This window comes from Sciurus carolinensis, chromosome 3 (assembly GCF_902686445.1).
Source record: "Sciurus carolinensis chromosome 3, mSciCar1.2, whole genome shotgun sequence".
Taxonomy (NCBI): domain Eukaryota; kingdom Metazoa; phylum Chordata; class Mammalia; order Rodentia; family Sciuridae; genus Sciurus; species Sciurus carolinensis.
Window position 1 is genome coordinate 74,747,457 of NC_062215.1, and position 26,548 is coordinate 74,774,004.

Here is a 26,548-nt window from a genome sequence, read left to right on the forward strand (position 1 = left end):
AAAATTTTTTTTCTTTCTCCACTGGTCAAAGTAAACACCCATTAACAGGATCTTATGTATTTAATGGAACTAATTTTCAAAGACTCCAATCTTGACCTTGTATTTTTAAAACACCTATAACTTAGAGTATCTTAAACAACCTCTGACATTTCTACTTCCCACAAAATGCCCACTTGCTCTGACACTAGGCAATTTATATAATTACCATACTGAATCAAAAGGTGGCTTGGAAAAAAGCAGCTTACTTCCTATTCTGCTGCTACTTCTTTAGCACAACAGTGGTTTAAGAAGAGAATGACTTAGGGTAAAGAAAATCCTTGAGTTTCAAATTCAACATTCATCCCACACACTCACCAAAGGTTTGGTCATTTTCTTTTATTCAAGAAAGAACCGTTTTGTTAGGCATGAATGATCTTCTATAGGTCCTGCTTCCAACTTTAGCAACAAACACATGTAAACTGATGTTCTTCTTGCCTTACTCACCTAGAAGGGATTCTTCCCTGTAGAGTGTCAATGTTTTCAAATCTCCCTGTGTTCAAATTCTTTAATATGTGTGGGAAAAGGAAGGGAGATAGGCTCTGGTGATTTCTCATTGCTTCCAACAGAATGCAGGTAATTTGAATTTCTCTATAACCTATGGGGAGGGTGTCCCATTTGGCATTCTGAATTCTGATTGGATAACTTAAAAAGGTTGATTTTTATGATCTGGAAATGTTTTATTTGAGTTTGCTCCTTAATTTACATATGGTGTTCTCTGAGGGAGTGAATCTTAGATTCTCAAAGGAGACGGTGTTCTGCCATGACTATGACATTGGGCAAGCAACTTAATCTTTCTGTGACTCAATATGTCACAGTCTTATGACTCCAGCCTCACAGTCTCAAAGTCTTCCTATCTTCAAGTCATGTCATTTTTAGTGACGTAGTCTGAGAGACTCAACTCTGAGCAGACACAAGGTCATACAGTAGTGTACTGAGACCTCAAAGTTTGCAATGCATCATCCCTGGACCTTCCTGAAGAACTTAAAATCACCTCCAAAGCATTTGATACTTGGGAGCAGACTGAGTCTATACAAAGCTACAACCAGTAGCTTCACCAAACTCACTGGAGACTAAATTACAGGGATTCTGATTAAAATCTAGGAATCCTTTTACTTTATTCTCATTATCAATTTCACATGTAAATTAAATCAGTTCTCCACAACCAAATAATTGCCATGGCTAGTGGTGCAGACACCCCTCTCAAGGGTCTCCTCCAGTTCAGTCACTTGGTATGTTCTTTGCATTATTAATTCACCTCTTTCCACTTTTCATGGAGGAAGGTTTTTCACCACTTTCCCACTAAAGAGATGCCTTCTCTCTCTCTCTCTGTCTCTCCCATCTCTCTCTCTCTCTCTCACACTCTCTCTCTCTTTCTCACACACACACACACACACACACACACACACACACACACACACATACGCACTCTTAAACTTTTTGAATTTGTGATCTATCTTACCATTGTGTGGTGAGATACTGTCATGTCCACAACTTACCTGGGAGGCGCTGTGACTAGAGAGGTTAAATGCATGAACACTGCAAAATCAGGGCAGTGCCTTTCAATTTCCACATCATAACAATATTACCTATGCTACTCCTCAGAACTTTGTTCTGTGTCCTTTTCCCCAGCTCTACCTCAATTATTATGCTGAATTTGATCCCAGGCCTTCACGGTTTGCACAGTTGTAGTGGCATACATATGATTGCTATTATTATGAAGTGGCATGCATATGGTTCCTAACAAAGGGGTTCACTGACATTTTTTTCCTCTACTAGGAATGGAAGCCATATTTCACTCGTGCTAAGCAGTGCTGTACCACTGAGCTACTTCCCCAACCTCAGTGATTCATTGATCTTATCACTATGCAGCAACAGCACCGGAGTTTATCTTTCTTTTCCAATAATTAAAGAACTTGAGGCTGAGGGAAGTTAAGTTCCTTATAATTGTCACACAGCATGAAATGTGTTCACTGAGGAGACCTCAGTCTCCCATATTCCCTTTCAGAGAGCTCTCCTTCACATTCAATGTAAAGATTATAACAGACACAAGCACGTTGAAAGGGACCACAAGAGACACTTATCCACAACTGCAGAAGGATATACAATAAGCAAGAGGATACCCTTAGCATTAGCTTTGCACTCTGTCCCCTTCAGTTCTCATCCCTGGACATTAAAGTCCTTTTTGGTCATGAAAGGAAGAACATGTGGAGGAAACAAATGTGCCGATGCCCTTCCCGGCATATATCTTGTTAGGCAGGTGATGAAGTGGGCACACACACTGTGAGGCCAAAATGGTCTTCAAAATAGAGGAGCGAAATTTCTGCACTAGCTGCTACCCGAGTCCCTCATTTGAATTCACCAACTGCACAGAATTCAGCCAACCCACACTGATGACTTTGGCTGTGTGATTACAAGCATCTAGGCGTCATCAGGCAGATGCTATTAATTTGCCTAACTGCCGCCTGTGCAAGAAATAGCAGGTACAATAACCAAATTCCTAATGAATGACCTTGACAGGGACTACTGGGAATTCTCAGGGAGACTATATTCCAAATCTGAGTTTCTGCCAAGCACACCTTGGCTGCCTAAGGGTTCGTTTTAAGAGAAGCAGCAGTGTGGGAGAGGAAAAAGATGAGCTTTGGGTTCTAATCCAAACAACCCTGCTGCTTTCTGTTCTTCATCCTCAGCAAGGCAATTAGCCTGTAATTCCCAGGTGATATGGATTGCATCTTGTTTCAGACTGCAATGTCTAGCTCAGTGCATGGAACATAGTATTTCCTAAAGGTGTGTTAACATGGATTTCCCTAACCCAAACTAAACTCACTTACTTGTTTCATGATCAGTGAATTTACAGACAGTGTCTTGATATTGCTCATGCTGTTATTAGAGACTTAATGAATTGACCGAGAGCATAAATGAACAAAAGGTACATCAACAACTTTTCTGAATCTCAGTTTACTCATGTGCCTATGCAAATGACATTGCACTTGGGAAGTTCTTACCAATACAAGCAATAGTCCTGTGTCAGGGGTTGGGGGCACAATGCGAAGTTCCAATAGAAAATATTGTGAAAATATGTCTATTCAAGAAGCTATTCAAAATAGTGGCCTATTAATACCCTCAAGACCCATGCAAAGACACTTGCCAATTATAACTGAAATTTTCTGGAGGATGTTGGAAGGGGGCTCTTCTCAAAAGGAATGAAAAGTTGAGCAAAGGAAAGAAACACTGGAAGCTCAGAGCTAATTACAAATTCATTTTCTTTTATTCAATAAGATAACATTTAATAAAGCGAAGGGTAATTAACATGCAAACTACAGAGTTAAAACTAAAAATCAATAAACTCGCTCAGGCTTCAGTGTTTCCATTGCTCTTTAGGGGTATGTTCCGACAGGCATTTAAATTTTTTTTTTAAATTCTACAGTTCTGAGACTTGAACCCAAGCCCTCACACATGCCAGGCAAGTGCTTTACCACTGAGCTACATCTCAGTCAGATAGTTACTTACAGAAAAGAAAAAGAAAGCTAAATGTAGGGCACTGACCATTATTAGTGGCTGAGTGATTCTAAAATGTTGACGATAGGAGGTTAAAGGAGAATTAAACTATTGAATTTTCTTCTTTTTCCTAGTCTTCCTTGTTTGTTTCACAGGATCTATTACATGATCACAAGTATGTATGTAGTATATCTGCCTACCATTTCATAGGAACCGTTATTTCCTTGGGCTGAGAGATCACTCAGAACTTGATTGCTATGTAAGACTCAGTTGTATTGTAATGGTTGGCAAAGGGGGACGATTGATCCATAATGCTCCCACCCTGTCTCCTTTGCCTGGCTATGACCTCCAGAGTAAAGGAATAATGCAAATATTTCAGACAGTCTCAACGTATAATGGTTCAACTTAAGATTTTTCAACTTTACAATAGAAGGAAAGCAATAAAGATTTAGTTAATACTGTACTTCAAATTTTGACCTTTCCTGGGCTACTGATGTGCAATATGATCCTTTCTCTGGAGGTTGGGCGGTGTCAGTAAGCTGCATCTCCCAGTCAAGCACAAAGCTAAACAACGGACATCCTATAAGGTACTATCTTGTGAAGGTAGGTTAGATATATTCAAGGCATTTTCAATTTGTGATATTTTTAACCTGTACTGGTTTTATTGTGGATGTTAAGCCAAGAAGCATCTGTAGAGAAACACTACGATCCCACATTATCGTGATCTTGAGCTGAGAAGGACATGAGTTTATGCAGCCCACTCAGGTGGAACTGTGCTGAAGACAATCATGTGGTTAGTGGGCTTGTTTCTTTGTCTTAACAATCACTAACACCTCTGCTCCTACAAGGCTCAGGTCTTTTTTAACTGTACCACTGAAGACCTATTTTTTTAGTTACCATTTTTGCCGCTGTGACTAAAAGCCCTGACCAGAACAATTGTAGAGGAGGAAAAGTTTGTGCTCATGGTTTCAGAGGTCTTAGCCCATAGAAGACTGGCTCCATTCCGCAAGGCTCCAGGCGAGCCAGAACACCACAGTGGAAAAGTGTGGCAGAGGGAACCAGCTCACCTGATGAGCAGGAAGCAGGGAGATACTCCACTTGCCAGATACAAATATGTATCCCAAAGTCACACCCTAATGCCCTACTTCCTCCAGCCTCACCCCACCTGCCTTCAATTACCAATTAATCCCATCAGGTGATTAATACATGGATTGATTTAAAGCTCTCATAACCCAATCATTTCTCCTCTAAACCTTCCTGAATTGCCTCACACATGAGCTTCTGGCAGACACTTCACATCCAAACCATAATACCTATGTACTTCCTTTTTATTGTTTTATTGACAGTAATAGGATATCATAGGACTTGCCAAAAGATATTATATCATAACCAATAAAGATTGTGAGCAATGACTTCAATCAAGTGCCTTGCCCACCTCTAGGTTCCAATACTATTGGAATGATAAGCACCTGGGTCCAGACAGAGAAATCTAGTTTCCCATACAGGCAGCTACCCATGGCCATGGAGCATCTGGATCTCTAATCCCATTCCTCTTATTAAAGTCATTAGCTCAATACCCTCATCATTCTCCCAGTTTGATAAACCAGTATGTTTCCCTGTAAACTTTTTGCATTTGCTTTAGAATTCTTTCACCAATGACCTAAGTACAAATAGAGTCCATTGAATTCCGTGAGTCACAAGCACCAGGAAGGAACAGTGACAAATTATTTTAAAGTAAAAGTTGAAGAGCCCTCAAGCCACCAATGTCCTCTGCCTCTCTTTCTTTTCTTTCTTCTTTCTTTTTCTTTGTTTCTTCTTCTTTTTTCTTTGCAAAGGATTGAACCCAGGGGGTGCTTCTTTAACACTAAGCCACCTCACCAGCCCTTTTTTACTTTTTTTTTTTTTTTCATCTTGAGACAGGATCTCATTAAGTTGCTTAGGACCTCACTAAGTTGATGAGGCTGATTTTGAACTTGTGATCCTTCTTCCTTAGCCTCCCAAGCCACTGAGATTACAATCATGCATCACCACGCTAGGTGTTTCTGTCTTTAACAACCAATCACATTTTTTGGATGGGAGTTTCTGAATTAAGTGGCTGAAAATTCTTTCAAAATCAATGGTATACAACTAGTCTAACAGCTTCTATTTGACAATTATTATAAGTATCTGACTCACTTATTATCAAAAATAAAGCAATCATTCTATCAATCCAGAGCCAAATAGAAATGTGGTTTTATTGACCACTAGCTTGGATGATCAAAACCTAATTATTCTTGAAGACATTATGCATGTAACATAAATATTCATTAAGTAAATGAGTGCATATATATGACACCGAACTCTTCTGCTGCTGTTTGAATTTGTTCTGAAGTTCTGGAGTGTATGTGTGACTTCTGCTGTGTTAAGTATAAGAGGTAATAAAGTGACTGTTGACAACCGTGTCACATATTTATGTTTCCTTCTCTGCGCCGAGAGCTATAACACCAGCATGTATGGCAGCTTCACCATATGGTGCGTGCCTGGGAAGACTGAAATACCCACTTAGCAGAATCAGACTTTTCACACTCCAATAAAGCAAAGAGAAACAATACGCTTGCCCTTCTGAAAAATAAATACAAGACTTTCTTCCCGATGAAGAAGGGAACTGACATATGAAAGTTGACAGGAGGCCCTGGCCGCCTACTATAAGAACCTGGTTTGAGGACACAGATTGTAGCAAGGGTTAGGCCCAGACATAGACAGAGAATAACTATTGTGTCTGAGGTAAAACCTTGGGGCAAAGGGAAAAATGGAAACCAAGTTGGAAAGGCAACCAGCCTTGTCAGCCCGTTTCTCTGCTAGTGAGCACTGCAATGACTTTAGCAAGGGTTTTGTGCCAACTCTTCCTGTCCAGCACTACCTATAGCTATACCTTGTTTTGTTTTATTTACCTTCCTGCACTTAACACCAGCAGACAAGCTGAAAACACACACACACACACACACACACACACACACGCACACACACAGAATTTATTTACTTATCTGTCTCCCCACCATCACGTCATGAAAGCAGATTCTCTTATAATCACACATAGGAGAGAGGTGACCCATATGTCTTTGCTGAATGAGTGAAGGAATATACTCAGTTTTTGTTTCTATAGTTGATTTTCTTATTAGAGAACCATGTATTGTTTTGTTTTGTGTTTTCACAGAGCACCTTGAGTGAACAATGCTCCAGAGAAATGTGAACATGATGTCCTCATGGAAGAACTTCTTTCTCATGGATTTTGATCGGGAAAACAAAGGATAGCAGTTTTAATAACTTTTCCCAATGCTAGATCCTTAGTTTAAGGGGAACTGTAATATTACATGTTAAAGTTCTTCCTACTGTCACAGGACTCTTAATAGAGTGTTTCAGAGAATCAAATAAAGTTTCAACATTCAAGGTTCTACATAGCCTGCATCACCTGCTCTATCAGAAACTGAGGGAGAAGTCTCCAAAGGAATTCATGGGCAGGACTTGCAGGTCTGTGACTTCCTGAGGGTGCTCTTTGCCGTGAGGGTCAGTCTGCTAACTCCAGAAACTAACCACCCACTATCTAGTCTACTTCCTGCTTTTTTTTTTTTTAACACTTAGTTGGCCAGAGAACAGGTTATGCTGGGAGCTCATTTCATGAAGACCAAATAATGACCAGGAAGTTGCTCTCACCCTTCTTTCTCCCCAGATTTTTTCAGACTCTCTTCCAGACATCAGTGAGTACACTAATGTACTCATCTCTCACATAGAATGTAGACAGTTATCTCCAAAGATAATTCCCTGAGAACCTTTGAGAAGACAGCAGACTCTCACTGGAAAGAGCAGCATGTAAGTAGCAACCATGTGTATTTTTTTTTTCTTCCTCACTTATATTGCCGAGATTCAGAATGCAAACTAGCACTCTCAAGAGGACACTGAAGTTCAGTGTCAGCCTTTGGCAAAACCATGTAAAAGGCCAAGTTTTTCATGATTTCCTTTACTTTGCTTCTTTCTTCGATTTTGACTCTTAGCTGACTTTTCCGTTTTTGTTGTTAGTGTACATATTAAATTGTAAGTAGTTTAAGCAATGGCCTTCCCTTAGGTAAATCAGCATTTATGTTTTTCAATGTTTTGAAGTGTGTTTGAAGAAAGGAGAAAGGGCAGAAGGGAGGAAAAATAGTTTTGCATGTTAAAGAAATTAAATTGTGATGCCAGATTGGCTGATAAATTGAGACAGAGTCAAGCTCTGAGGTCTGACCAGGAGTGAATAAAAACCTAAGTAAATATCTGTCATATGGTTCACCTCCCATGGTCATCACTGCCACGGTCTCCTACATTGTCTCCTGGATTACAAAAATAGCATCCACATGGGCTTTCCAGCTCTGGTATTACTCTCACCTAGTCAATCTGATCAAAGAGTTAATTACCTTTCAGAACAGGCACAAATTTTGTAGTATGACCTATCAGGTCTTCTGCTCTTCAAACCATTTCCTGTTTCTCTCCTTATTGCAGCCTCCTGCTGCCATATCAAACAACTAGAAGTTTTCTCAAACACACCAGCGAACTCATTCCTAATTCATCTTCTCTATTGTGCTCTTTACCAATCTCTTTGTTTAAGCTTGGTTATCCCCATTATCCTCTTTCATAGCTACACATCAGCAAAAGTTTGGGATGCATGTCCTTATCGTGGTCTGCTCTAGACAACAAGCACCTTGAGGACTACTATCTTCATTCATTCTGTATCCCTAGAACCTGTTCAAGCAAAAGCACACAGAATGTGGAAAATGCATGCTTGGGGGTTGGGGATGTACTCAGTGGTATAGTGATTAGCTAACATGGATTCAATCCCCAGCACTGCAAAAGAAAGAAATAATTAAATAAAAAGACATGATTTTTTTTCTAAGAAGTTAATGCAATTCTAGTCAAACCAGAGCACAAACAAAAAACAAAAAAGAGAAAAAGATGAGTGATGTCCCTAGTTACTGAAAGAAGTTTCTAGTTATCCATTTTTAAGCACAGAAAATGTAAAGCTTTAGTCTTATTCAGGTAACTATTATCATGGAGTTAGTTCCTTTGAATTAAAGGTATGTATGAAGTTGTATGTAAGTATTTTTACGATGCCTCTATAAAAGTACTGACATTTTTCCTTTTCATTTTACTTACTATCCCGAGATTCCCCTTGGGAAGTGTCACTGAATGATTCAATATGAAGCCAATGGGCCTTGAAGAGAGATACTCCTGAAAATCACCTACAACCATTATTTTATGTATAGCCTGAGGCTTTTCATATCATCTTTGAGAATCTCAGTTACTTCATCTACTGAATGAAGATAATGATGCTATATAACATGAGTTATACATATTAGATAACTCATGGTTGATTTCATGTGTGCAGCCACTTAGCATAGAATAGTAATCCCAAAATATGACATGGAGAAAGGTGTTATTGATGGGATGTTTGTGTTCCCCCAAAGTTCATATATTGAGGTTCTAATACCTAACATCATGGTATTAGGAGGTAGGCCTTTGAGAAATAATTAGTTCATGATGTTGTATTACCTATGATGGTCTTGTGTCATTATAAGAAGGAGAGGGCTACCCCCACCACCCGCCCACAACCACCATATGAGAATAAAATGAGAAGATAACCTATTTACTAAACAACAAGCAGGACCTCACCAGATACTGGATCCCAGCACTCTGATCTTGCACTCCCCAGTCTTTAAAACTTGAGAAATAAATTTCTGTTGTTTTAGTCATTCATTCTGTATTATTTTCTTATAGAAACCCAAACTGATTAAGACAAAAGGTCTTTAGAATTGCCAGCATATGCCAAATAACCATGAAATCTAAAAACAACTTTCTGTAAACTCAGCGTCAAAGAACTCCTGGCATTTCTTATCATCAGAGTATCACCCAAATTTCCTTCCACACAAAAATGCCTGGGAACTTTCATTATCACAACATAGAGACATCTTAAGTTATGAGGTTGAGATTTAAGAAGATGAAGTGATGCCCAACGTTATCTCCTGGTCAATAGCCAGTCTCTCCACTCTCTGCACCTGACTCTAGGCCTGCCCTTTTCATGCAGACTGAAAATAGAGTTAAAATCCAAAAAGGCTGGAGAAGTCATAGAACCCGGATTCTAACTTAAAACATGTATGACACAGTCATTACTGTTGTTATTAATGTTGTTCTTGACAGGTTTAATAGAAGCATTTAATGTATTTATATGAAGATCAAAAGTCCCAGTCCATATTCCCAGTGCATGTACTAAGTTAAGAAATGTAGTGAAGTTTTGTTCAATTTCCATAGTTTTCTGGAGCATCAAGAGTCAGCTATTCATTAGGTAAAGTATATAATTGAAAAATAACATTCTGAACAATAAAGTTGAAAGCTATTTTAGATCGACAAATTATTTAGAAAGAAAAATAAAAAGAAATTGCTTGCTGTAGACTGATTTTCATTTGTTATTTTAAACAAATTTACTGAAGCATTTCTTATCAACAACAAAACAAACCAGAAAAAAAAAAAAAATAGAAAAAGATCCCCTAGAACTGAGAATTGATTAGCCTTCTCCAATAGCTTGCAACAGTGCTTCCACTGCTGACATTAATCATGCTTCCAGCTGCTGCCCTGCAAGAATACCAGGGAGGTCAGCATGGAATGCAGAGGATTAACGCTGGATAAATGTGTTGGTACCACACTGCAGAGAGGAGCACTGACGCTTTGTTCAGCTTTTGCTTTCCCAAGTTTAAATAGTGATTTTCAGACTATCTAGCTTGATAATTTTATTCCTGGTCTGATTTCTTTGTTGAAAATATTTGAATCAACCTGAACAGGCATTCTGAGTCCCTTGGGTTTGACCTACAGGGTCCTATAATCTGGCCTTGATCTGTTTGATGTGTCTTATTTCTCACAATCCCTGGGTGCATTGTAAAATCCAAAAAATCAGACTGCTCACTTCCTGCCATTGGCCACATGTAATCTGCAATCTTGTTTCTGTAGCTCTGTGATATGCATTTCTGTCATTTTAGTGTGGATCTAAAGATGGACGCTGGAACGTGCTGCCTCCATCACACCTGTGTTCTGCCTCTTACTGCAGGTAAGAACTTGGTCTATTACTTAGCTTTTCCATCCTAACACTGGCCCACATTTAAACTGGGAATACAAATACATTTTCAAGGGAATGTTGAAAGGAGTGTACACTTTTGTGTATGTGTGTGTATGTATATGAATGTATGCACATACATTGGTTAACATGTACACTGATAACTTATGCCAGAATTATGCTAAATAATACATACATTGACATAATGCTTGGATATGGCTTAGAATAGTTCTAGTATGGAGTATGAAATTGTGGTATAATGTATGACCTATATAAGGGTTCATGATTGTAATTGGTAGTTCCATATATTTAGATAAACCAAAAATATTCTTCTGACATATGTCTAATACTGACCCTATATTAATTTTAATATTTAATTTTAAATATTAATCTTTCAGGAAAAGGACAAGAATATTTATTGGACTGAAGAGTGACCCACATACTTGTTCTCATGCCAGTCTTTGTAACATGTATGCTGCTTCTGGTAATTTGGAAATGAGGAAACAAAGAGTTGAAAGTCCAGTAGGTTGCACATTGTGTGGACAGGATGTGAGCCCAGATCTGTCCTCCTGTGCAAATCTCCATTCTTTCTGTTCAACACCATTGCTTCTCAGGAGGTATAACCTCTCTCTCTTCAAAATTGTCATTGTACATAATTGCTAACACTATTGTGAAACTTAAAACTTTGTAGTTTCTCTTATAGCTATGTGTACCCATATCTGAAACTTTGCTATGAAAAAATTAGCTTTCTCAGAGCAGGAATTTATATTTGATCATTTATACTTATATATTGCATATTTATTCTTATATTTTAGTGAATGCATAAATAAGAATGCTTGTATATTTAAATATATATGGAGATATGCATATATAATATATAATTTACCTACCTGTACCATGTCTATAGCCTCTAGATCTGCCCAGCATTACTTATTTATATTATTTATTTATTTGTTTATTTATTTGGGGGATACCAGGAATTGAATTCAGGGGCACTCAACCACTGAGTCACATCCTTAGTCCTATTTTGTATTTTATTTAGAGACAGCGTCTCACTGTGTTGCTTAGTGCCTTGCTTTTGCTGAGGCTGGCTTTGAATTCATGATCTTCCTGCCTCAGCCTCCTGAACCACTGGAATTATAGGTGTTTGCCACTGTGCTGGCTACAAAATTACTTATCAAACATTTCCTTAATGTTTGACTTTAGCCTACCCCTAACAGTCAATATTTCAAGTTTTTGACTAACTTTGCTTTATCAATGGAGAATTTTGCTTCCTTTATAAGATATTTTGTTTCTGAGAGAATTAAATTATTCAGACTCTTCCCAACATTTATCACAGGGTAAAATCTAGGATATTTTGTTAAGCATTTTGTTGGTTGAAAAAACACATAGTGAGTAAAAGATTGTCACAACATGAGCCCCTGATTCACTGATGGAAAATGAAGTCTGAATTTGATCTACACCAGATTCCCTTGGTGTGAAGGCAGGATACAGGTGTCTCAGAGGAGGCAATGCCTTTGAAAGGAAGGATCAAGGCCATCCAGATGCAGTCAATCTTCTCTCCACCACAATGGGATCTGAGCAAGTTACACTGCCTCTCTGGGCCTTGGCATCTTTTTCTGCTAAATGGGGAAAACAAGACTGGGAATGTCTGAAGGCTATTATAAAGACAAAAGGAGAAGGTCATGCAATTACACAGTGAGTCCCTGCTAATGCAAATCTTCATTGCATAGTCAGCATTCACCTCCTTCTTTCTGTTTTTATTATGCCATGTGTCAGGAGTCACATTGTCCATGGGGACCTAAGCCACTCTCTGTCAGGAACTGTGTTTGTGGTGCCAGTCCAATGATATATCATTTCTGTCTCTCCAGTTTCTAATTTCTTTATTCTCCTTTTATTAAAGATAGGCAAAAATCACATAATGGTTCTAACAAGTACTAGAAATGCATAATATATGATTGGCATCCTAAAAATAGTGTAACTGGGTTCTCTAACCTACCCTGAGTATCTTAAAACCTTGATGGTTAGAAATTAAGACATATTGCTAGCTTCAAACTGAGAATTTTTTTTTCTTATATAGGAAGAAATTGCACATTTGTTTTATTTAAAATAAAACACAGGGCTTTGGCGAACCCATTGGTTTTGTTAAAATATAGACCAGCCCTGTTACTATAGGCGAAGCCTGATATAAAAGGATGTATGAATATCCTTCCCACACAACCTGACCCTAGAGTTGGAGAAATTCACTCTTCCCTTTCAACCAGCCCCTAGAGTAAGTTGGTAAAAGCATGCTCCCCTGTTTTTACAGTACAAGAGATCTGCTCTAAGACATTCTATTGTCAAGTGATACTCTGCTACAGTGTCGTGCTGTGGGTAAATGAGATAGATGCCCAGCAGGGTAGACTAGCAGGAGGTGGTGAACTATGCATAGGACTAGGATCTTTAATATATAATAATCTGTATGAAACTTTCCTATGTTGTAATTCTCCTTATTTATTCTGGAGTTATGTCTTCTTTGGTCTTTGGAGAATTGTGAGCGGGGACTATATGTTTACTTGGGGAATGTGGAGAAATGGTTCTGATGCATTAAAATAGCCAGGAGTCCTAGCTAAAGTGAAGAATAGCAGCCAGGATGGATTTGAAGATCATGAAAGCATTCCTGAGGCTATCTCTGAAAATATTTAGGGGTTAGAATGATCATGGAAAGTGGGAACTTGGCTATTTGTCACCTGGAAGTCAAATGGCAGTATGACATCTGAACACCCTACATGCCAGTTTACAGGGAGCTGCCACATGTTCCCATGCAACATACAACAGTTAATGGGCACAGATTCAATCTGATAAATACTATGATCAATTAACAGTGTTCTCCCATTCTTACTGCTCCATTAATGCTCAGGAAACTAACAAAAATATTACTAGATTACAAAAGAAACAAAAACTAAAATAAGCTCATATGTGTAAGTTATTTGCATAGCAAACTGAAAGGCTCAACAACCTTTAAGAGTTTCCCAAGGATCAGAGGATCAATCTCTATTAGAATTAATTGTCTGCACAAGTCTAAATATATTTAAGGAAGTGTTCGTTTTTTTTTTTTTGTTTGTTTGTTTATTAAACCAAAAGTGCTTTTTCATAATTTAGTGAACCTGAGACCCACATTGCCAAAGCCAACTGACCAAAGCATGTCTTTGTTTTTGTTCTCTCTTCTCTCCCTCCCTCTTTTCTCTCTTTCATTTTTTCCCTCTGGTGAAGAACAACAAAATGCAAATCACAAGTCAGATTTATTCAAATACTACACTTAGGAAGCACATCTGAGCAAATTATTCAGAGCAGGAGCTAGGGATTCTGAGAATGATGACAGGGTTATATGAAAAATTTCAATACAGCTTTACTTCTCTATGATATAATCTCAGTCTTAATTTCCAATGAAGCCGTCAAAATGCACTGGAGCCTTGTCTCCATTAAAGAGCTTTGGATGTTGTGAACTTACTTACTGAGATATTTAGAGATTTCATTTAACTAACTTATTTCTAGAGATTTGTTAAGGCAACTGGTTTAAAGGATTAGCAAACTTTTAACTCATTTAAAGCCGATCAAAGCCATTTCTTTCCATCAACAGGGGTAATTGTTGAGTATATACCATTTCATCCTGTTCAGATTATTTGACCTTTCCTGTGTCAGCTTTTACAGTTCTTCATTCCTGCTAACATTCCTTCATGGTAAGCAATCCTCACGTACAGTAAATGCTAATTGGCCTTTTAGAAGGTTCCCATGATAAATGTCTTTATGTCTCAATTTAAATTTTCTGGGCACAGAGCAGAGATGGGAGAAGTCACTTTTGGTTGTCCTTCATCTGGATTTCTGCTCCTCTCTCACCTTTCTTCCTTGAGCAACATTTGATTAGTTCTTGTCTGTTCACCTGTCATTCTCCCTGCCTGGTCTTATCTTTGCATTTTTGGTAAGAACCCAGAGTGCTCTATATTAACAAGATGGTCATTGGGCCTGTTGAGTTTTCTCCACAAGAGTTAAAACAAAACTGAGAGGTTGCACAGAAAAGCAAAGAAGTGAACTGGCAACTAACCATTTGTTGGGTGCAAGAAGCAATTTACTAAGGGCAAGGAGGGAAGGCAGCTCCTTTCTTCTATTTTTATTGCCTGACTTACCTCAGATAAAAAGTGGAGGGAGGAGGTCAATAAATTGAACTCACCCAGATGACCTTATCTTTTCATACGTGATCAGATTTTTCCTTCTTTCCATTTGGCATTTTTCATATTTTCTATTCTAAATAACATGTCTAAATAGATTAATACCTTAAAATTTAATATGTAACATGGATCTAAAATATCTTACTTGTTATACATTCTTCTCAGCAAATCTTGTGTATTCATTATGTAACACATTTTTTTGTGTTTTTGTTGGGGGCTAGGGATCGGACCCAGGGCCTTGTGCCTGTTAACCCATCCTCTACCCCTGAGCTACATCCCTGGCCTGAGATTCTTTTTTAAATACACACTAGAACTCTATTATTATTGTTAATTTCCTAGATAGTTTCTGTGAGGTAGTTTTTATTGTATCTATCTATGAGATAAAGATGTAGAACCATGGAGTTCAATAACATCTCCAAGGCCACCTCTCTGTAAATTTGTAAAAATAAACAAGTTTATTTTTACTTTTTATATGTTTTTTTAAATTTTTTCACCCTGTGATTCTATGTGGTGACTTTTGGTGCTTTATATTAATATAGAAGTGAGTTCATTCTTTGTGTTCTGACATGCATATAACATAATGTGATTAGTTTCAGTTCCAAGAATTTCCCCTTGCCCTTCCTTTCTCCCTTGTTCAATTCCCTTCCTATTCCCTACTTTCTATGTTTTTTTTTTTTTGTTGTTGTTGTTGTTGTTGCTGTTGTTCAGTACTTTATTTTTTTCCTGTATTTTTATGGTACATTGCAGTTATACATAATAGTGGGGTTCATTGTTACATATTCATACATACACACAATATAACAATGTAATTTGGCCAACATCATTCTCCATTATTTTCCCTTTTCATCTCCTGCTCCTTTTCCTGGTGCTTTTCTTTACTACACTTTGATTTTCATGATATTCACCCCAACATACCTTTCTTTTCCTTTTTCCTCTCTAGTTTTAACATGAGAGAAAATATAACCCTTGACTTTCTCAGTTCGACTTATTTAATAAAATGTTCCCAAGTTCCATCCATTTTCCTGAAAATAACATAATCTGATTTTTCTTTATGACTGAATAAATCTTCATTGTGTATATAAACCACATCTTAAAATTGGACTTTTCTACCAGATTAGGCGGAATAGTGTGGGAACCCACCATACTCTGTACAGATATCTAGCATACATACCTTTTCTCTTCCATTCAGAAATGCCTTCGTGAAACTGTCTAACTACAGTCCTATGTCTTTGTAGAACATAATTATGCTTTTCTGAATATTGTGCAAAAAATATTGTTGAAATTTATTTCTGTTTTTTTATCACACTATTTATTTACCTCATGTAAAACTACTATCTAAAATTTGCCCATTTGGCACTCGATGTTACTCTATAAAGGTTTGATCCAATAGTTGCTTCTTGAAGTCAATCATAGAAGTAACCAATTTACTTCAAAGCCTAAGGTATGTTTTCTGTTCCTGTAGATGAAGGATATACAACCCACTGTGTTACCATTCTACTTTAGCTGCCAGGAAAATAAGAATTTCCCAGATGTTGTGGTTTACTCAATTAGGTTCCTTCAAATATTCCCTGCTGTCACATCCTTCAATATGTCTCTTCTTTCTTTTGTCTTCCATGGTCTTATTTTCGGTACACTGTTTGAGGGTAATAGCTCATGATTCAGTGAAATGAAGCAGGAAATGGTGGGCTTTTATGACCTTTCAACAGAACCCTGTGCTGGATGGTAACCTTTTATGTATTGTGGGAAGAGATGCAGCCAAATTTAAAGAGTTAGAAGTCAATTGTTGGGGTGAGTTACCAAAATGGTAGGCAGATGAGAGGCCAATGAAAGGATACAGATGAAAAGTCAAAATTATGGTGCATGCCTGTAATTTCAGCAGCTCAGAAGGCTGAGACAGGAAGATCGTGAATTCAAAGCCAGCCTCAGCAACTTAACATGGCCCTAAGCAACTCAGTGAGATTCTATCTCTGAATAAAATACCAAAAAGTTCTGGGAATGTGGCTCAGTGGTTAAGTGTCCCCGGGTTCAATGCCTAGTACCAAAACTAAATAAATAAATTCTAAAATAAAAATAGGAAGAGGAAGGCAGGGAAAAATCTAGAAGCCGACTTTGTCAACAGTTGCATTATCTGGAGTCTATTAAAGTTTTGAGTCATGTATTCTTTTGCTGTACTTGGTCATGATTTAGGTCCTCTGATCCCATGGTATTTTGACTGGAAGGAACTCTTGGCTGACCTTCACATCTGCAAACAACCAAAAACATATTTTGTTGTTTCTGCTGTTCTCATTCTCCTATTTTTAAAACAAGGGTCTACGGATCCTCCTTTGTAGGCATTTGTATCTCAACTACATGCAAGAGGAAGAAATGCATTGTTTCTTCTCCCAAAGCAACTAAAATAGAAACTTCATTATGTGAATAATTAACTCAGTTATTAAATATATGTGTATGTATTTCTTCAGACAAAACCCAAATTGGTGCTACTATGAAAAACCTGAAAGCAAAAACATATTTTTGAAGATGAAATACATTCATTGCCTAGGAGCTAATTAACCATGGTAAGGACAGTGTGAAGTGTCAAATGATTAAAAAAAAAAATACACTGTGTCACTTTCATATTATTGGTAAATAATCAACATAGAAAACTTGCAGAACTTTTTCAGTAGGATTTAGAAAGGAGGACAGATAATTATATAACTATTCCTAAAGAAGATATTTCTCCCCTGTTTTAAATTTTCAAACTCCAGGGCTGGGGAGATAGCTCAGTTGGTAGAATACTTCCCTTGTAAGTACAAGGCCCTGGGTTCAATCCCCAGCACTGCAAAAAAAAAAACAAACAAAAAACAACAACAACAAAAAAAAATCCCTGTTTGTGTTTCTTATCTGTGTATAAACATTACGGTAGAGAAAAGGTTGCCTTTTTTTTTTTTTTTTTCCAGCTCTGTTTCTTTAAAATCACCTATATAGTGCTTGGCCATACTGTGGTCACATTGTACAGAAAGATGTGGTAGGGACTGGGAACACAGATATGAGGAGGTTCCTCTAGTCTTTATGGGCTCATTGACATAGTTCAGTCATTTGGTTGGAGAATGAATGATCCCTTCTATGTGCCTTGTGTTCTGTGAGGCCCTGGGATAATTGTGATCACAAAATGAGCTTCACATTCAAAGCTTGAAGTCAAACTGGGGACAGACATTACCAAATATTCACACATGAATGTGTGATTTTGAAGGGCAGGCACACATAAATGCTTTGAGCACCTGTAATCCTGACACCCAACCTAGACTAAAAGTCTGAGGAATGACTTTCCAGGGACTTGAGGCAAACATTGAGGCAGAGTACTGAGCTCCTTAAAAGCAAGGCTTTTGTTAAACACAGACAGGCATAATCCACATGAGGTTTGCTGGGTGTACTCGGTCCCTGCAGAGCTGTGCACTTGCTTTACTGGAGTGGCCTCAGCAGGACTTTGTGCTACTCCCACCGTTCCTGTCGCTGCTCAGGTGGCTGCACCACTTCTGACCTGAGGTCCCTTAGCAACAGCAGTTCCCCAGTCCTTCCGGCCACATCCTGGCAGTGGCACCTTGGTTGATGCACAAGCCATGCATTCCCCCTCCCCCTGAGACATGGTGCCTGGGGACATGATCTGTGCTTGATGAGCACCACTGAAAGTGTGGAGCGTTATAACAAATTATTTCCTTTCCATCCTCTCAATAAACTGTAAGAAAGTGCAGTTATTCCCCAAGGCCACTTTGAGGCCTTTGAGGAAAGGTGAAACTCTTCTATAACAACTTTCCCTCTTTCCCTGACTCCCTCTTTTCCCTGCAACCTGCTTCCCTGGAATTGCATTTCCCATGAAACTTAGGTTTTCAGTTTTATTTTCTGGGATGCTTTGGCTAAGATAGGATGGCTATTAACAGAACCCTAAATTGGTCCCCATTCTTCTTGCTTTGATCTCAGGTTACATGCTCCAAGATTAAAAAAATCCTTTATTAAAACATAATGAATTCTAAGAAAATTCTCAGTAAGGCATTGTAGGCAGAGCAGTGTACTCATGGCGATACCCTCCCCAGCAGAAGAGATGGCATGTGGGTGGGCTCTGTGCTCATCCTGAGACCACATGCACATTTTATGGATTCTATGTCATGGAGGAGTATTGGACCTTAGCCCAACTTGCTATAACCAGGTACCACGAGCTGGGTGATTTCAATAACAAATATGTATTTTTATTATTTGTTACACTTCTGGATATTGGACATCCCCAATCAGGGTGGCATCATGCTCAAGTTCTTGGTGAGGGCATCTTCTCCAATTAGAGACAACCATCTTCTTGCTCTGTCCCCAATGGTGGAGAGAGTACAGGATGGCTCTCTGATCCCATACTATTAGTGTTATGGGTGGACTATGTTCTTCAAAACGCATTACTAGAAACTTACTTACTCAGTGCAGCAGTGTTAGGAGGTGTGACCCAATGGGAGGCATCTGAGTGGTGGGGAAGTTCCTTCATGGCAGGTTAATGCCATCTAATGAGAGAATGTGGATTCCCCTCCTGTGGAGTTGGATCAATTACTGTGAGAGCTGGTGGTTATCAAAGCAACCTTGCCTCCTATGTTTTGTATCTTTCACAATTGCCTGCATGCCCTGCCACTTACTGCTGAGTTAAAGCAGCATGAGGACCTCACAAGAGCAGTTGCTGACCTTGAACTTCCTAGTTTCCAAAACCATGAGCCAAAAATAAAACTCCTTTCTTCTTTGTTTATCCAGTCTCAGGTATTCCATAATAGTAATAGAAGATGAACTAAGAACAGTACTAATCCCATCATGATGAATTTATTACATCCCCAAAGGCCCCTCTTCAAAACTCATCATATCAAAATTAGGATCTCAACATATGATTTTGGGCCACACAAACATTTAATCCTTTGAAGGGATTGACACTTTTTTTTTTTTGAGTGACACATTTTTAAGGAAGCATTTACATAACATGATTAGAAAAGAATGTGAGAACAGAAAGTTATACAAAATGATCATGAGGAACAGTGAAGCCACTAAGGCATGTTATATTGAGATAAACAAATGGAAGAGGTGGTGAAAGGGGAGATCAGAATGACAGCAAATGTTATAGCTTTTGGATTTATAATGTTCCCCAAAGTTACATGTCTTAAAAAACTTGGTCCTCACCTTAGTTCTTTTGAGAAGCAATAGAACCTTTATGAAGGGCCCAGTGAAAGAAAATTATGTCATTGTGGGCATGTCATTGAAGAGGTTATTAGGATCCCGTCCTCTCCCATTCTCCCTCTCTCTCTCTCTCTCTTGCATCTTAAGTTGACCAGCTTCCTCTGTCAGCTGGTCCTGCCATTATATACTGCCTTGCTATATAAGCCCAAAGTGATGAGGCCAATCCATAGTGGACCAAAAGCTCTGAAACAGCCAAAAAAATGCTTTACTACTTTATTCTGTTAGGTATTCAGTAATAGAAAACTGACTAACTTTAATAACTACTGAAGAAAGATGCAACCACTTTTGTGTAGTTACAAGCTACAAAAGTTGAACAACTGGAAGAAGGTATTGTTAGGGAGATTTAGACCAAAACAGTTATGACTTTTGCTTAGGAGAAATGCTATTTAACAGTGAGGGAGGCTTGATGAGGTAGCAACAACACCCTCCCTGTGTGTTTCCTAATCTCTGCAGGGATGTTGCCGAAGAGGGGATTCCTGCAGAGGGTGAGAACTGGCTTGGATGATTGCCAAGGTTACATATATTTTTAAAAGCCTGTGATTCTGGTTTTCAAACAAGGTTAGTACTTCATCTAGAAGGAAGCTGTATTGCAAGCCTCTAAAAGGCATAGATTTCCTCTCTTTACAGGCCAATGACCTTCACCCAATGGAAAAGAAAATTTAAACAACATCAGTCACCAGCCTTAGGTGATTCTGAGCAGCTATCACACAAATGCAGGGGTTTGATTTCAGTAGACCATATGAGAGAAAAGAAGAGTGCAGTACAATCCATCACTCCACAGGAAATACAACTCAATGTACAAGGTCAACCGACTGTACATCTCCTGGCGCCTTCACCCCAGGCAGTTCACTTTTTCACTCACTCAGTCATTCAATAAACATCCACGCTGTCTAGATGCTGGATACCACAGAGACACAAGGTGAAGGATGTGTGAGAATCCATGGCCAAAAGGCAGGTTTTAGGAGAGGAAGTACATGTTATCACAAAGTATGATAAAGAAGGAAGTTGAAAGTAGGAGGATGTTGTGCCCCATTCAGCTAGCATCCTCAGAGAGGGCTTCCTGAGGATGGAACTCTTAATTGTCTTGAGGAATTTGCATGATTGTTCTTACTGAAGAATGAAGCACAGATTTTGTTTTTTGCTACATTGATGAAGATTTTCAGGCAGACCTAGAATTTGTTAGACAGTTCCACTCTCTTGCTATTTAAACTTCTCTAAATACAAATTCATTTATTAAAAACAAGGTTTTTTTGAGAGCTTACCTAAATGGCAAGCAGAGTGCAAGACACTAAAGATAGAGTTATGATAGACGTACATACCCTGTCCCCAGAGGATGTAAGTTTAAGGGAGCCCTTAACTGTAGATGAATTTGCTTAAATACTTGTTTTGCACTATTGTGATTAGTGGAAGAAATGGGAAAGCTAGTTCAGTCATGGGAGCCAGGGATAATAAGTGTGTCTTCCTTACAGGATTCAAGTGGGGTAAGGAAAAATGAGGAATGTCACAGTGCCTGGCACAATAAACAATACATATTTACTATTTGTTTAATGTTGATGATGATGATTCCTCTCCCATTGATGCCTCTGTTATGAAAACAAGTGTGAGAACTATCTTCATCTATGTCAGGTATTTGTTTCCTGATCTTCAGACAGAACTTTCCTTGGACATGTACAGAGACAATTGTATCTTCCAGTCAGGTTTAAATGAAATGTCTTTTATTACCAGACTTCTTGTTCAATGCCTGGGTACCTGCCATTTGCTAAGTGACCTCTAATCATTTGCCAAGTGCCAGCTGCTTGTGTGGGAAGACTCTAGCCAGCAAGGCCCGTGTCACATCCTTGAGTCCATATGGCATCCCTGTCCTCCTCTGGATTCTTCAACCTGTCCATAGCTCACCTGTCAGGAGCAGAGCTGGAGATGGGAAAGGCAGGCAAAGAAAGGTGAAGGAAGAAAGGCAGGGGAGGCTCCTGCTACTGAGACCTCCCTGCCCCTTCTCTCTGTTGGGCTTGCAGGACAGAGGAAATCAAACAGCAGAAAAACAAAGCCAAGGGACAAGAAATCTCTAGTTTATTTAACCAGAACATACTTATTTACATCTCTACTTATGCAGAGGCAGGATATATGTTTTAGATTTAGATGAATTTATATTAAAATCCAGCATTGTGATCAAATAGATTTATGACTTCAGGAAAATTGCTTATCTTTTGTAAGTTATCCTCATTTTGTAAGTTTTCCTCATTTTAAAATGAATATGATGTGTCTTCTAAGCAGAAGTTAAAAAGCAACATCTGTGAAGGTTCGTGTATATAGAAGTTACTTGATGATTGTTTTCTCCCTTTCTTATTGCCCAACATTTACAAAATGTCTATCTATCCTACACTGGACATTAAATAAAAACGCCTCTCTAAAGGAACTTAGGTAAACTTCCAAATTCCCCACTACAACAACACATAAACATATTTTCATATGAGAAAAAGAGGAGAGATAAAATTCTGAGTTTTATATTCTAGGATAAAATTTTGTGCAATTGGACCATGTAAATTCAGTATAGCTGAGAACCCTTTTTTCTTTAGCACACTTGGAATATTTATAAACCTCTTCCCTGAATAATAAATATCACAAAAAGGACCTAAATGCATTCCAAAGAATTAACCACATATAAACATATGTCATTTACCACCATGAAATACACATACATGTATAACAAAACAATAATTATAATATATTGTAAATACTAAATTTTAAAAATTGTACCTCCAGAAACGCAACAATATAGTAATAATAAACCACAAATTAAAGTAGCAACAATATAAGAAATAGCAATACTTGGAGAGCTAAACAACTTCAAAAAGGCTCCACATCAAAGTTGAAGTGATGGTAAGAGGGAAACATGAATTAAAAAATAGAAAAGCATGAATGTAAGTGATGGTAAGAGGGAAACATGAATTAAAAAATAGAAAAGCATGAATGTAAGTGAGACAAGTCAAACCTAAGGTTTCTGTGTCTCCCATGTGACATTGGCCATATCCTGCAGGATCTTATTAAAGAAAGAAAAGTGTATTTACATCAAACAATTAGCAAATGGTAATTATTAACTCATTACCTATGAGTTCTAATCCATTGAATGTCAATGACAATAGACACTGATGTGAACACTTTGCATAAACCAAACTTAATCTTCATAGAAGCTTGACAACTTTTGCAAATAAGTAAATAGAAGTGAAGTGATTTTAAATACCACTTAGAGCAAGGGGGGGTCAACTTGCAGCTCAAGTTTTGAACTTATGTGTGTTTTTTCTGTGCTATCACAACACACTGCTTCTTGCTGGACTGTGGTACCAAAGGACATGGGTGTCAATACACAGATGTGAGAGGTTAGAGAGCAGAGTCCATGATGCCATGGCTACTAGGGAATTTTTCATGGTACAAATAAACTACAATGGGCCTCAAAAGACTGCTCGGTCAGGTACAGTGGTTGATGCCTGCAATCCCAGCAGTGTGGGAATCTGAGGCAGGACAATTGAAAGTTCAAAACCAGTTTTAGGAACTGAACAAGGCCCTGAGCAACTTAGCAAGACTCTGTCTCAAAATTAAATATAGAAGGCTGGGGAGATAGCTCAGTCAGTACAGTGCTTGCCTTGCAAGCACAAGGACCTGGGTTTGATCCCCAACACCACAATAAATAAATAAATAAATAAATAAATAAATATAGAAAAATAAATAAATACTTATGGGTCAGAGATGTGGCTCCATGGTAAATATCCCTTGTTTGGTCCCTGGTACTTTCCCTCCCCTGTAAAAGAGACTGCTAGAAGCTGGAGAGTTAATAAGAAGGACAGTAGAAACAAATGATAGCACTGGGTCTGTAAACTTTCAAGACCTTGTTTCCTATCTGGAAGTCCAATGCTAATGTTTGCTTCAGGATGGTAATGGGAGAGTAAATCAGATAATATGAATGCAATCTTAAGAACTGTTTTTAATACTACAGCAAGGAATTTGCAAGTACTTTAAAGACCAGTAAGATAAGTGACTTGGAAATGAAAAGGGTCATTGTCATCTTTGGCATGGGAATGTGTGACTGGAGCTGAGATCCCTGGAGCAGAAATGAGGATGTGCATTCAAAGGGAACAACGTTGCAGCTGATCTGCAGGAGCATATTTGAAAACTTGACATTTTAAAATATATACCTAATTTTACTTGAAGCAAATGCCAAAACTGAGGAATGTTAAGAACACTTTAAAATTAAAAAAAAAAAAAATGACAGTCTTTCCAGTGTTAAATATCTTGTGTTTTGTTTTAAAAGAAATATAGACTCAAATTTCTAAACTTCAACCGAAAGGAATCATAAGGATCAATTAAGTACGAAAGTGTGAGCTAGGATTGCTAGGATTGATGGGGAAGAATGATGTCAATAAAATATTCTGAGACCTTAGATTTATATTTTGCACTGGTCTTTCATACTCATGTGAGTGAGCACACACACACACACACACACACACACACACATACACATACACACACACACACACACATAACCTCTCTCCAATTACACCTTATTAAGCCATTTTACAGATTAAGTGGTAGGGTGTATGTGGAGGTACCTGACATCACATGATTTTTATGCCAAGGTCCTCAATTGTACTGCTGGAGAAACAGGATCAAAGAATTTAAACATTTTTCTTTACTTTTCTTTTTCTTTTTAACAAGATCATGAATCTGTACAGAAAAATGGATTGAGACTCAAATCTATTGTGTAGATTTTAAAACCACCCTTTTTTTAAACCATTTCCCTAGGTAAATTCACTCTCCCCCTTTCCAAGAAGATGACTTCATGCAATCTTCTTTCTTTGTATCTCCAGGACTCTTCCCTCACCCCCACACTTAGCTGATGATTCTCTTATTTTTAGTATAAAACAGAAGCAGACTAGAACTACATCATCTAACACCCCCAAAGCTACTACCCGGCCTACACCCTTGCACATAGGCTGTCTTCCCCACAGGGTAGACAGCAGAGCCAAATATTTGCTCACTGTAGTAAGTAGGGCCAGTATCTCCTCCTGCATGACTTATCTTAAAACTCCTGCCCACTCTTTTTTCCTTTTGTTGTGACCTCTTTCTTTATCAGTTTTCTTTTTTCTCCTGAGTCATTCATATAGACTTGCAAATTTGCCCTAATGATGTTCATTCTGTAAAACAAAGAACAAACAAAAAGCAAGCAAACAATACTGACCTAGATCACTCATCCCTTAGTAGCTCCTGCTCCTTCGCTGCTTCCCTAATGCCAAACCCTGGTCATTTTCCTGCTTCTTCACTGTCTCCCTTAATTTTTCTTCGCTCTGTGATGCTTGATTCTGATTGTTACAGGACAGAAAGCCTCTATCCTCTGTCCAGATCTTCATGCCTGGACCAAGAGTGCTTTCTAGTTGAACTGGTTAAGCCTGTGGCTCTAACTTCCATTGATATGTTCAGTGACCACCTCATTTAAGCCTCTAGCAAGTCTGCTTGCAGGTCTGGCTCCACACCTTCCCTGCTGATCAACAGATAGTTCAAACTACAAAATTAAAGCAAACCTCACCCACTCCACCCCTGCTCCCAACAATCTGCTACCGCTCAACACCTACCATCTCAGTAAATGGCACCTTCACATGGAGTTCCTACCTAGGTGTTCAGAATTGGGGGTCGCTCTATGCACTCTTGGCTTGCACACCCCAGAGATGGCCCATCAGCCTTTCCCCATAGCTCTACTGCAATAGGATGATTTTTCATTTTCTTCACTGCTCTCCTCCAAGCCACTGTGTGTCTTTCTTAGCCACAGCAATAACTTCCTAAATGCGACCACTACTTCCACTCTATTGTCTGATCTCCCAAGTTTGATGTGCTTGTTCTAAAAGAAAAAACAAACAAACAAAAACTCTTCACTCCTCTCCCCAGGTAAAACATTGTGGTGGTGGCCTACTCAAATGCCAAATGACCCGCCTGGTCCCACAAGATGCCTATTGATCTGTGGCTCCCCAGATTCTCCACCATTCTCTCTGCCATGTGCACTTGCTCCAGTAGCCCAGCTATTTCAGACTGTCATCTGTCTCTAAGCACGCCACCTCTTACCCACATCAGGTTCTCTGCACATCATGTTCCATCTGGGCAGCGTTTATGTCCCGCAGGTCCCTCGTCACGGTTGTCTGCTCTGAACAGTCAGGTCTCAGCTCAAACGTCACCTTCTCTGAGATTCCAGCCCTCTTTCCCCAGGGAAATGTCACTTTCTCCCTATTCCAAGTTGTTTTCTAACACATGGTATGGCAGTTGACTTTTTTGCATGACACATATCATTATCTAAAATTATTTGTTCATTTTTGGGACATGTGTTTCCTTTTTCTCTTTCTAGCAGAACATGAATCTCATGGAGGCTCAGGCTCTGTTTAGATTGCTGCTCTATCCCAGAATTACAACAGTGCCTTGCACTTAGAACATG

The 26,548-nt window shown here is 38.6% G+C and overlaps 1 protein-coding gene across 1 annotated transcript in view; it reads right to left on the minus strand.

Moving 5' to 3' along the window:
• The window catches only part of Cntnap5 (contactin associated protein family member 5), a 772,002-nt gene that overhangs the window by 449,328 nt on the left and 296,126 nt on the right, over positions 1-26,548 (minus strand). The window lies entirely within an intron of this gene.